This window comes from Mytilus californianus, unplaced genomic scaffold, assembly GCF_021869535.1.
Source record: "Mytilus californianus isolate M0D057914Y unplaced genomic scaffold, xbMytCali1.0.p SCAF_1, whole genome shotgun sequence".
Classification (NCBI taxonomy): domain Eukaryota; kingdom Metazoa; phylum Mollusca; class Bivalvia; order Mytilida; family Mytilidae; genus Mytilus; species Mytilus californianus.
In genome coordinates this window covers 11026437-11038390 of record NW_026262581.1, presented here as the reverse complement: position 1 = coordinate 11038390, position 11954 = coordinate 11026437, and positions in this window count along the sequence as shown.

The window sequence follows — 11954 nt, the reverse complement described above, 5'->3', positions numbered from 1 at the left end:
TGTCTATATATGCAATAAGTCATCCGAGTAGGGGACAACATACAGTTAACAATAGACATATGTGTCTATATATGCAATGAGTCATCTGAGTAGGAGACAACATACAGTCAACAATAGACATATGTGTCTATATATGCAATAAGTCATCTCAGTAGGAGACAACATACAGTCAACAATAAACATATGTGTCTATATATGCAATAAGCTTTCTGAGTAGGGGACAACATACAGTCAACAATAGACATATGTGTCTATATACGCAATAAGTCATCTGAGTAGGGGACAACATACAATCAACAATAGACATATGTGTCTATATATGCAATAAGTCATCTGAGTAGGGGACAACATACAGTCAATAATAGACATATGTGTCTATATATGCAATAAGTCATCTGAGTAGGGGACAACATACAGTCAACAATAGACATATGTGTCTATAAATGCAATAAGTCATCTGAGTAGGGGACAAAATACAGTCAATAATAGACATATGTGTCTATATATGCAATAAGTCATCTGAGTAGGGGACAACATACAGTCAACAATAGACATATGTGTCTATATATGCAATAAGTCATCTGAGTAGGGGACAACATACAGTCAACAATAGACATATGTGTCTATATATGCAATAACTCATCTCAGTAGGGGACAACATACAGTCAACAATAGACATATGTGTCTATATATGCAATAAGTCATCTGAGTAGGGGACAACATACAATCAATAATAGACATATGTGTCTATACATGCAAAAAATCATCTCAGTAGGGGACAACATACAGTCAACAATAGACATATGTGTCTATATATGCAATAAGTCATCTGAGTAGGGGACAACATACAGCCAACAATAGACATATGTTTCTATATATGCAATAAGTCATTTTAGAAGGGGACAACATACAGTCAACAATAGACATATGTGTCTATAAATGCAATAACTCATCTCAGTAGGGGACAACATACAGTCAACAATAGACATATGTGTCTATATATGCAATAAGTCATCTCAGTAGTAGACAACATACAGTCAACAATAAACATATGTGTCTATATATGCAATAAGTTTTCTGAGTAGGGGACAACATACAGTCAACAATAGACATATGTGTCTATATACGCAATAAGTCATCTGAGTAGGGGACAACATACAATCAACAATAGATATATATGTGTATATATGCAATAAGTCATCTGAGTAGGGGACAACATACAGTCAATAATAGACATATGTGTCTATATATGCAATAAGTCATCTGAGTAGGGGACAACATACAGTCAACAATAGACATATGTGTCTATAAATGCAATAAGTCATCTGAGTAGGGGACAACATACAGTCAATAATAGACATATGTGTCTATATATGCAGTAAGTCATCTGAGTAGGGGACAACATACAGTCAACAATAGACATATGTGTATATATATGCAATAAGTCATCTGAGTAGGGGACAACATACAGCCAACAATAGACATATGTTTCTACATATGCAATAAGTCATCTGAGTAGGGGACAACATACAGTCAACAATAGACATATGTGTCTATATATGCAATAACTCATCTCAGTAGGGGACAACATACAGTCAACAATAGACATATGTGTCTATATATGCAATAAGTCATCTGAGTAGGGGACAACATACAGTCAATAATAGACATATGTGTCTATATATGCAAAAAATCATCTCAGTAGGGGACAACATACAGTCAACAATAGACATATGTGTCTATATATGCAATAAGTCATCTGAGTAGGGGACAACATACAGCCAACAATAGACATATGTTTCTATATATGCAATAAGTCATCTTAGTAGAGGACAACATACAGTCAACAATAGACATATGTGTCTATATATGCAATAAGTCATCTGAGTAGGGGACAACATACAGTCAACAATAGACATAAGTGTCTATATATGCAATAAGTCATCTCAGTAGGGGACAACATACAGTCAACAATAGACATATGTGTTTATATATGCAATAAGTCATCTGAGTAGGAGACAACATACAGTCAACAATAGACTTATGTGTCAATATATGCAATAAGTCAAGCTCTGAATCGTCCCGAGTTTATAAAAATTAAGAATAAATTAAGTGTCTGTCTTTTTAAGAATCAGGCAATTTAGAAGAACTTCAATACACGGAGGAAAAACCCCACCGACCTAACCATCCTATTTTGAAGTTACCCTCATCTTGAGTTAGAAATGGAAGGTTTTTTATTTCTGCATGTCATGTGTCTATATATGCAATAAGTCATCTCAGTAGGGGACAACATACAGTCAACAATAGACATATGTGTCTATATATGCAATAAGTCATCTGAGTAGGAGACATCATACAGTCAACAATAGACTTATGTGTCAATATATGCAATAAGTCAAGCTCTGAATCGTCCCGAGTTTATAAAAATTAAGAATAAATTAAGTGTCTGTCTTTTTAAGAATCAGGCAATTTAGAAGAACTTCAATACACGGAGGAAAAACCCCACCGACCTAACCATCCTATTTTGAAGTTACCCTCATCTTGAGTTAGAAATGGAAGGTTTTTTATTTCTGCATGTCGGGTAATTCGAGAAATCTATAGATAACTTTTGGTTAGAATGATAGCAAATTACGGAGTTAGCTCTCCATGATTGTTAATTTCTAGTGCATTTCAACCAAATTTTATCTTGAAATACCAGAACAGGAAAAGGAAACGAGTGTAATATTCGAGCACCATTATACATTTCGAACTTAAATTAATGTAAACTTGAGTGGGTTTTTTTGTCATGTTTTTACTACTGTCTGATTCTTAGGCAGATTGACACTTAAACAGAAACATGTTTTCTCAATAAAAACAAAGTAAGTGATCTATTACAATGTGTATGTTTAAAAGTCCAAATTGTTATTACTCGGTACTGTTATAGCATTATTGTGAGGCACATAAACATTTCAGCTTTTCTTTGTCGCTATGGCTACTATTGATGGAAAGTCTGCTCACTGAAACAGTTGAAATTATGTGTAACCTTTGATACAAATACAAGGTTTTCTTATAGTCAATATGTTTGATTAGTAAATGCTGATGGTTTTCTTTATATTAGATGTTTATATTCACTTGTTTTGGCCAACGAAAGGCGGTATTTGTATGAACTACTATCAGATATAATCGCGTTAAAAGTCATAACAACAAATCAATTTCTAATTTTCAAGAACTTTCGGTCATGTCCTATGCAAATATCTTGCGGATTGTAATTTTATATTGAGTATACATGACGCTTAAGACAAACCGAACGAGATATGCTGTCTAACCAGAACCTAAGGCGAGCGATAAGACGTCAGGCTTGTCACAAAATCAATATAAAAACCAACTCTGCAGCAGTAAAAAATAACATTCTGCATAAGTTTATGACTATTGTATTGTTAAAATATGGTAGCAATACTGGAACAAATTTGTTCAATTAGTTTTGAATTGATCAGATATCATTTTCTCCTATATTAAAAGATAAGAATAATTTCATTACAGCTAAAACGATGTGAAGTTCAATGAATAAAATGATAGCAATCGCTTATTCAAACACACGAAATGGCAATTTTGTTCGGAATGGAAAAGCTATCTGAATAATAGTTGTACAAGATTCCAATGAATTTCATTTAAAAAGGGGAACGATTTTGAAATCAATATTTTGTATTTTTCAAGTTAAGGCATGTTAAATGAAGAGTATTAAACCAAACATTCATGCATCATCGTGTACTAAAAAATGTTCAAGAATGTGCTTTGGCTTGTATATACTAATGCTTATTAATAAAGTATTATTAAATAATAAAGGGACGTCCGGAGAAGTGAATAAGTTATTAATTTGCTTATATTAAAGAAATAATGCATTTGTAATGGGCGATGGGAAATATTTTACATTTGAGTTAAGATTTTTTTTATATGGTAAACGGGAATGTGGCCCATGTTTCATCGCCCAATACAAATGCGTTACAAGTAAGTTTGATTGCGTTAAGTGTCACGCTGGTATAAGTTATGTCGCTTTTCTGGACACTCCTATATCTAGTTATACTGCATACTTTCATACATGGAACTGCAAAATTTTGTACACTTTAAGTTGGTGAATCTATAAGGTCCCGTTAATCATAAAGTTCAACATGGTTTAGGTCTTATACCTCATTCATGATTTTTTGGCTTTCAAATTTTTGGGTTTGAGCGTACTGTATTTGAAGAGTTGCCACCATCAATTTGGGATTTGACGGTGGCAACTCTTCAAATATAGTACCGTTATTCCTTAATTGAAATATTTCTATCTATTTTATATTCAGTGAATTATACATTTGCAGATCTAAGTATCATTGAGTTACATAGCAACACTAAATCCGCATATTATCAACAGATTTTAATAGAAAGGAAACGATATCAGATATCACTGACAGTTAAGTAAAAAATTCAGAGAAAAAACTAGCTAATTATTATATTTCGTTTTCACAGTTGAAGAAATTGCTAAAGATTTCAGATGTCAAAAGCTCCAATAGTCTACAGCTGACCTGTAAAATATTTTTGTCGTAAATTTAAAGGAAAAAACTTTAAGGCATTTAGAAAAAAGGCCGTTTGAAAGTCTTGAAATTAATTAAGTAAAAGTCTGATATTGTCATTATGTTAGAGGAATAAGAAAAAGGAGCGTAGATGTGCTTCCCTTAACCTTGTAGATTTATATCCGTCCTCTACTTCATGTGCTACTAGTGTACATTTATGGCACAGTCGGACGAAGAAAGGGCCAGGGGTTGGAAGACAAATAATGTCCTGTTAATTTTGGGTCACCACAGCATTTCATGATGCCGAGTTTATATATCAGTATGTTAGATAAGACATAAAATTCGACTAAATATATTTTATATACACAGTTAAAATGATTAGTTCCGCATTTTGGCCTTAGTGAAACTTTTTAATGAAAAAAGATAAGGTAGAAAAACTTGATAATCAAGAAAACCAGGTTGCCATGGAAGTGGTTTTGTAGTGACATATAGTTGCTTACACCCACCGCCTTTGGTCTTTTGTGGATAGTGGTCTCATTAACATTCCTACCACTTATATAAACGGAACGGTATGATTCCAAAGAAAAGATGGAATCCTTTTTTGTCCATCAATGACCCTTAGATTATATCAGCATTTGTTTACTGTTTTTGAAAGGTAATCTGCGGATAGAATCATTCGAAAGACCCTCACCTTTTTCACTTTTTTGAAAAAGATATAATACCATGCAGTGTTTAATAAAATTTAATATGATTAATATTCATTAAAATTCTAGTTTATAGATATTTTAAAGCCTGAATGAGAAGGTATCAGAGTCACTTTTAATTTTAATTAAAAAAAATATGAAACAAAAACCAATTGTTTCCATTGATACGAAACTTGTGCAATTTTGTTTTATTTTTTTTTCAAAAATGATATGGTATCTTTCAAGAAAAAGGATTCTTAATTTTTATACATGCTAGGGTATCAATAAATTGGCTGTATCCATTTAAAGATGTACGTCCATTCATGTTTCTGCACTCAGCTTCAGATACTGACTGTATATTGATACCGTTTGTGGAGTATTGCGGTGGAAGAATGAATTCTGCGACAGATATTACCAATGAGTTTACTTAGCTTTACTATCGGTCTAAAGTTCGATTTATGAAGTCAAAAAATAAGCTCTGACAAAAGCTTGCAAGCCACGATTCGATTTATGTCTTGTAAAAATGAAAGAGATAAAAGAATATGGTTAATTAAGATAAGATTTGAAAACACATTTAGAAGACAAAAGAAGATGATACTTTGATAAATCAGGGTTTACAGAATTTATATAAAACTGGCAAAAAAAATAATTCATTGAGAAATATAAGCATAGAATATAAGGAATACAGAATAATGGCGCAAAAGTATAAAGAATGACATCGGAAAATAAAAGAATCAGGAAAACATACATTGCATAAAATCATCTTATTACAAAAAATATAAATAAATAAATCATTTTCATGAGAACTTTACAGAATAAGCGTTATTTTTAAAGATAAAGAAAATTGCCCTTATTTAATGAATACAGAAATAAAAGACCCCCATCTAGACCCTCATAAATGCAGCCGTTGTCACTGACAAATATATCTGTCGCATTCATTAAGTTAACGCGTAAAACATAATGGAAGATTGACAATCTTAGTATACCTTAGCTTACCTTAGCTGTATTTGGCAAAACTTTTAGATTACCTTAGCTGTATTTGGCAAAAACGTTTAGGAATTTTTGGTCCTCAATGCTCTTCAACTTCGTACTTTATTTGGCCTTTTTAACTTTTTTTATTCGAGCGTCACTGATGATTCTTTTGTAGACAAAACGCGCGTCTGGCGCAAATACAAAATTTCAACCACGGTATCTATGATGAGTTTTTTTAGTACTGAGATTTAAGTTTGGAAGCCATTGGTATAAAATAACCTTTAATATATAAAATAACATCTTTCAATAAGTCGATTGATTTATTGTTGTTTGTATAACGTCCAGTGGCCTATATTTCATCCATATTCCAAATAACAAATTTACAATTCATACAATGTATGATCTGTAAAGTGGGTGGACCGAGATGAAGGACAGGAATTTGTACTGCCTCTGCAAAATGAGAATTTGTTGGATAGGAAAGAAATTATTCTGACCATGACTGCGCATTAAGACATCCCGCTTATTCAAACGTACGTCCCTCTAAACTTAAGCTTTGTTTTCTTCGTCCGATGGGAGAAGTCCACATGACATTATTTCTTGACAATCACGAACTTAATCACAAAAGCATGATATTTTGAAAACAGTTTCTCCCACTCTGAGAGACTTATATTTGTTTGCTGTGGAGCTTTGAAGAGAAGTTATTAAAAAGACATTATTTTAAAGTAAATTATTAATTCTGTCAAAGAAAAAGCAATGACAGGAAGGAGATAACAGACAAGTTCATTAAATTTAACCTCAAAATTTTAGGGTTAAATCAATGAGCATATCTTTTAACAAATTAAAACAAAATGCAGACACACAAAGAATAACAAAACATCAATAAATGTATACTAAATGAGAGACACTTTTATTTTTATGTATCTGCACATTTGTATTTCTAAAAACCTAGAAAACATAATTGTTCTTGGTAAACTTCATTTTAAAAATCACGGCAACACATTGATTTAAACATGCATCTTAAATACAAATCCTGATTGAAATTATCAGTTATGAAATATTAAATGACGTTTTCTGTAGAGCACAAGATCGCATCATAATTTATTAAATAACTATCTTCTTCGTGAAAAGCAGAGTTTATTTTCGCTTTAACTTTTGACGAGATTATCATATGTGACCACATCTACCATCACCAAAGCTAAACTCATAGGCGCTGGAGTACGGACCCCCTTTTGTGTGTGCGGTTGATTTTTTTTTATCAAATTCTTCAACTCATTTTTCATAGCTTTTCATAACTTTCTTTGTGATCTTGCCCGTATCCATACAATTCTACTATGTCTACACAAGGCGTAAGATCCCTGCTCAATAGCCAGTGTTTTCGTGTCTTAATTGATAGAAAAGAAAGGATATGGGGTATCCATCCCTGGCACAATCAGTACATGCACGGACAAAAACACAAACAACAAAGGAACAACTTGTATTGCCGTTCTTCATCTCAAATTTACAGTGATGTCTTCAACACTGAGCAAAAATTCTTACTTCTCTGCAAGTTTAAAACGACCCTAAGTACCGGTTTGAGTGGAATTCTTTGCAAACAGATGATCACGCAACAACTGTGAATTGAACTTGAACGAAGTCATGGAGTTATATCAATATAACATTATAAATCTGGCAAAGAAATCAAAATGTAGCCCGACAGTCACACTGAAACGTGCAAAAAAACAAAACAAACATATTGTCAACCGTGGGGCTTAAATTTTACCTTAATTCACCTTATACAAGCTTGGAAATATCTCAATCCTAAACTAAATGAAAATTCATTTTTATAAAACATATACCGACTTGACCACTTGAAAGTGTGTAGCTTGTACAAAATATGGAACTGACCTGCCTTAGCTTGCATATCTGTTAACTTTGGACTTTCATTGTTGGTTAAAGAAACGGTCTCCTCAGGATATTCACAGGAAACGACAGCGTCTGTTAAAAAATAATAATCATTAATACTTTCTCTTTGGATGATTTGAGGATGATATACATCATGCATTAAAGAAAACTGTACACATAATTATACGTACGTGTTTAACAGTAAAATTTCATTAATATCATGTCTGGAATTTATTTTTTATTTTATAAAGTAAGAGCGTTTTCATATGATATAGAATATTAACATGTTTAAAGCGTACTGTTTGGGTGGTATTATTTATGAGTTTAACAGTAAAATTGCTTTATATCAGATCAGGATTACTTTTTTTGACAATTAAAAAAATGAAACTGTTTTCATGTTTAAAACGTAATGTTCGAGTGCCAGTAAACACTGTTACACTGTTGACCTCTGACTTTTTAAAGTATATAAGCACTTGCTACTTGCTTATTTTATATTGTTGATCAATACATATAGGCTCTACCTTTACATGTCTATTTAAAATATATCTTTTTTTTTTTAAATTAACATACTTTATTGAAAATTTTCACATTTGTTAACTTAGTTAGATACAGAAAGTACCGGTACCTTATCCTGGCCTCGTTTAACATTAGATTGTATATCTAGATAAAAACTAGTCAGTAATTGTTAGTATCTTAAACAGTAAAATATACAATACTATATTATTATGTATCCATTGTTTACATATTGTTCAATAAATAGAGAACTATATTTCAGAGGGAAAGAAAAGACAGAAGGGAAAATAATAAATAAATAAAAAAACAACAAAAAAACAAAAGCAAACTAAAAACAAAAACAGAAAAAAAATCAATGAAATTTGGATTTTGGCAGCAGTATATTGGTCAAAACTAGCGTGTTTCTTAAGATACAACATTAAATAAATTTGGCAAGGTTGATTATCCATTGTAAAAAATTCATACAAGCACAACAGATATTAAAAAACATACAAGTGCATAGTTATAGGCACAAAACAAGAAAAAAAAATAATACACCTTATCGCTATTTATCCGCCATTACTGGACATCGCACAACAGGAGAGATTGTACTTGATTTTCATATGATGAAGACCTAATCTTTCGTTCAGTTTAATTGAGGTTTGGAGCTGGCATGTCAGTAACTGCTAGTAGTCCTTTGTTCATTTATGTATCGTTGTCATTTTGCTTAGTTTCTTTTGTTACCTATTCTGACATCGGACTCGAACTTTGGAGTTTTTGACAATTCCCCCTTTAATAACCACAAATTATAGATCTGGAAACAAATTTTCCAAAAGAATTTAAAAAAATCATTTGTAAAGCCATCTGACCCAGGGCTTTTCTCATTTTTCATTCTTCGCAAAGCTGTTGTCAATACACCTTATCGCTATTCCCGCTTGACCCGAGAATCTGTCCCGCTTGAACTTTTGACGTCATACAACAATCACTTTTCCATTGTGGCATCAGATATTTTCTATTATGACGTCAAAATTTTACGGGAACTTTTGTGATATCCAGTAATGGCGGACAAATAGCGATAAGGTGTATTCATTATAAGTTATCTCCCCCTCCAAAGATTCTTTTAACGTATCATTTAATTTTCAGTTTCAGAATCAGGACTTTCGCTGTTAAGATTTACATTATTCAAGCTCTCTGTTTTAGTATACAATTTTTTATAGTAATTTTTGACCTCTTCTAATATTTCATCTTGTTTACAAATTGTGTCCCCTTTTACGTTAACTCGTTTGAGAATGGTTTTATTTAGAAAATGTTTAGTTTCCATATTAAAAAAACCTAGATGGCTTTTCCCCTTCTTAAATCCATTGCATTTTTGATCTGATATAGTACCCCCTAATTTTTTTTTGCCTTATTATTCTAAGATCAGATTTATGGTGTTCAATTTCTGTTAATATCATCTGTTAAGATGCTTTCCTCTAATTCTGATTTTTTTCTGATAACATTTGAGTTGGTCGTTTATTTTAAAGTGGATATCTAAGTCATTTATTTGTTCTAAAGTTTCTCTATTATATGCTCAAGATGCATATATGTCTTTTTAGCTCTTTTGTCAAATTATAACAGCTAACCTCGCATATCTAAACAATCAATACTGTGACTTATAATATTATTGCATATAATGAATAACGTATTACAAAGCGCCAACAAAAATGTCCTTCATCCGGTACACTATGAAAAGTTTGAAAGTTTGTATTTTGTTTATCCAAAACCACCACGGTACTGTAAATTGCAAATTAAAATAAAAGGAAAGTGGAATGAATTAGATAAAAAACAAGAGAGTGTTCAAGAGGAACGTTAAACCATTACATTAAACGTATCTTACCTCCTCTTTCATTTACATTCGGCAAATCTGCCGACTCTATCCCACCACTAATACCATGGATGGCTGTTGGCCCAAGAATTCCTAAGATCACTAGTTCAGTTTCATCTGGATTGCAACTTAAATTGACTGGTCCACCTCCTGTTTTATTCATAGATTTTTTATGTTGTGAATTCTTTTTCTTCGTTTCACTTTTGATGTACGTCCACTTTCTCTTTATTTCTTCTTTGGTCCTTTTTACTTGCGAAACCGCATTAACCTCTTCTACAATTTGTTGCCAGCCGCGTTCTTTGGCTATATGGGTATCTGTGTTGTTGAAGCTTGAAAACTGAAGTTTTTGTCGTTGGTTGATTCCATCTGTTAACGCCTTCAGTTCATCTTTAAGAAAATTTGGTCTTCTTGGTGTTGTCATCTTGTTGGTCTGTCCGAAGTGACGTAATGTGTGACGTCATATATCTTTTATTTTGACGTCGAAGACACAGGAGTCTCCCGTATCCCGCCGTTTCCTTTTCAATTTTAACTCTCAACGGACCAATCAATGAACAAGTTTAAAAACGTTGCCCATTAACGGACCATTATTTTTGTTTAATAAAATGCAAATTCTTGAAAACTACGCATGTAAGAACAATTTGTTCAACGTAAATGATCATTTGACTAGTTGTTTGAATTGAACAAATGTTAATATAATAAGAATTGCAACTTATGTCCGAACGTTTTCTTTGTTTTTTTTTTTTTGTTTTTTTTTTTATAAATCGATTGGTTCATACTACTCAGATCAACGGACTTTTCTCCTGTGTAACTCTATACAACGGATTCAGTACTCGATAAACCGAATGATCCCTTTAAATAGCCTAGTCCAAGGAGGATATTTTGAGCAAATTGTATTATAACTTATACTCTAACTGCAAATATATATATGTTTTTGAAAATAACTGTTGTTCCTGTCTAATTATAATTTATATAAATGTTCATATTTCTTGAAACGAAATAGAGATAAACAGTTAGCTATATTTTTCGAAAACAGATATAGGAATAGGAAACATGCATCTATGTAACCCGATGAATTAAAAGTAGACAGTAATCAGTTGATCAGCACTACTCAAAAGTTAATGAATACAGTGCAACACATATGATCACATATATCATGTATATAATCAAGTCTGCGTGTACTTAATATTACATTCATTTGATTCTAGTCTGTCCTATTTTCTTCTCGTTAAATTGTTTTGTATAAATTAGGCCGTTAGTTTTCTCAATTAAATAGTTTCACATTTGTCATATCGGGGCCTTTCAAAGCCGACTATACGGTATGTTTTTTCTTTATTGTTGAAGGCCAAACGGTTGCCTATAATTGCTTACAACCACTTCATTTGAACTTTGATGGATAGTTGTCTCATTGGCAATCATACCATATATCCTTATTTTTAAAGAGAAAATTGTTTGATGAAAAGTAGACAATAGTCAGTTAAAATTTCTTGGTAGAGGGGTCCAAATACAGCACAAACAACATTTTCCAAAAGACCAAAT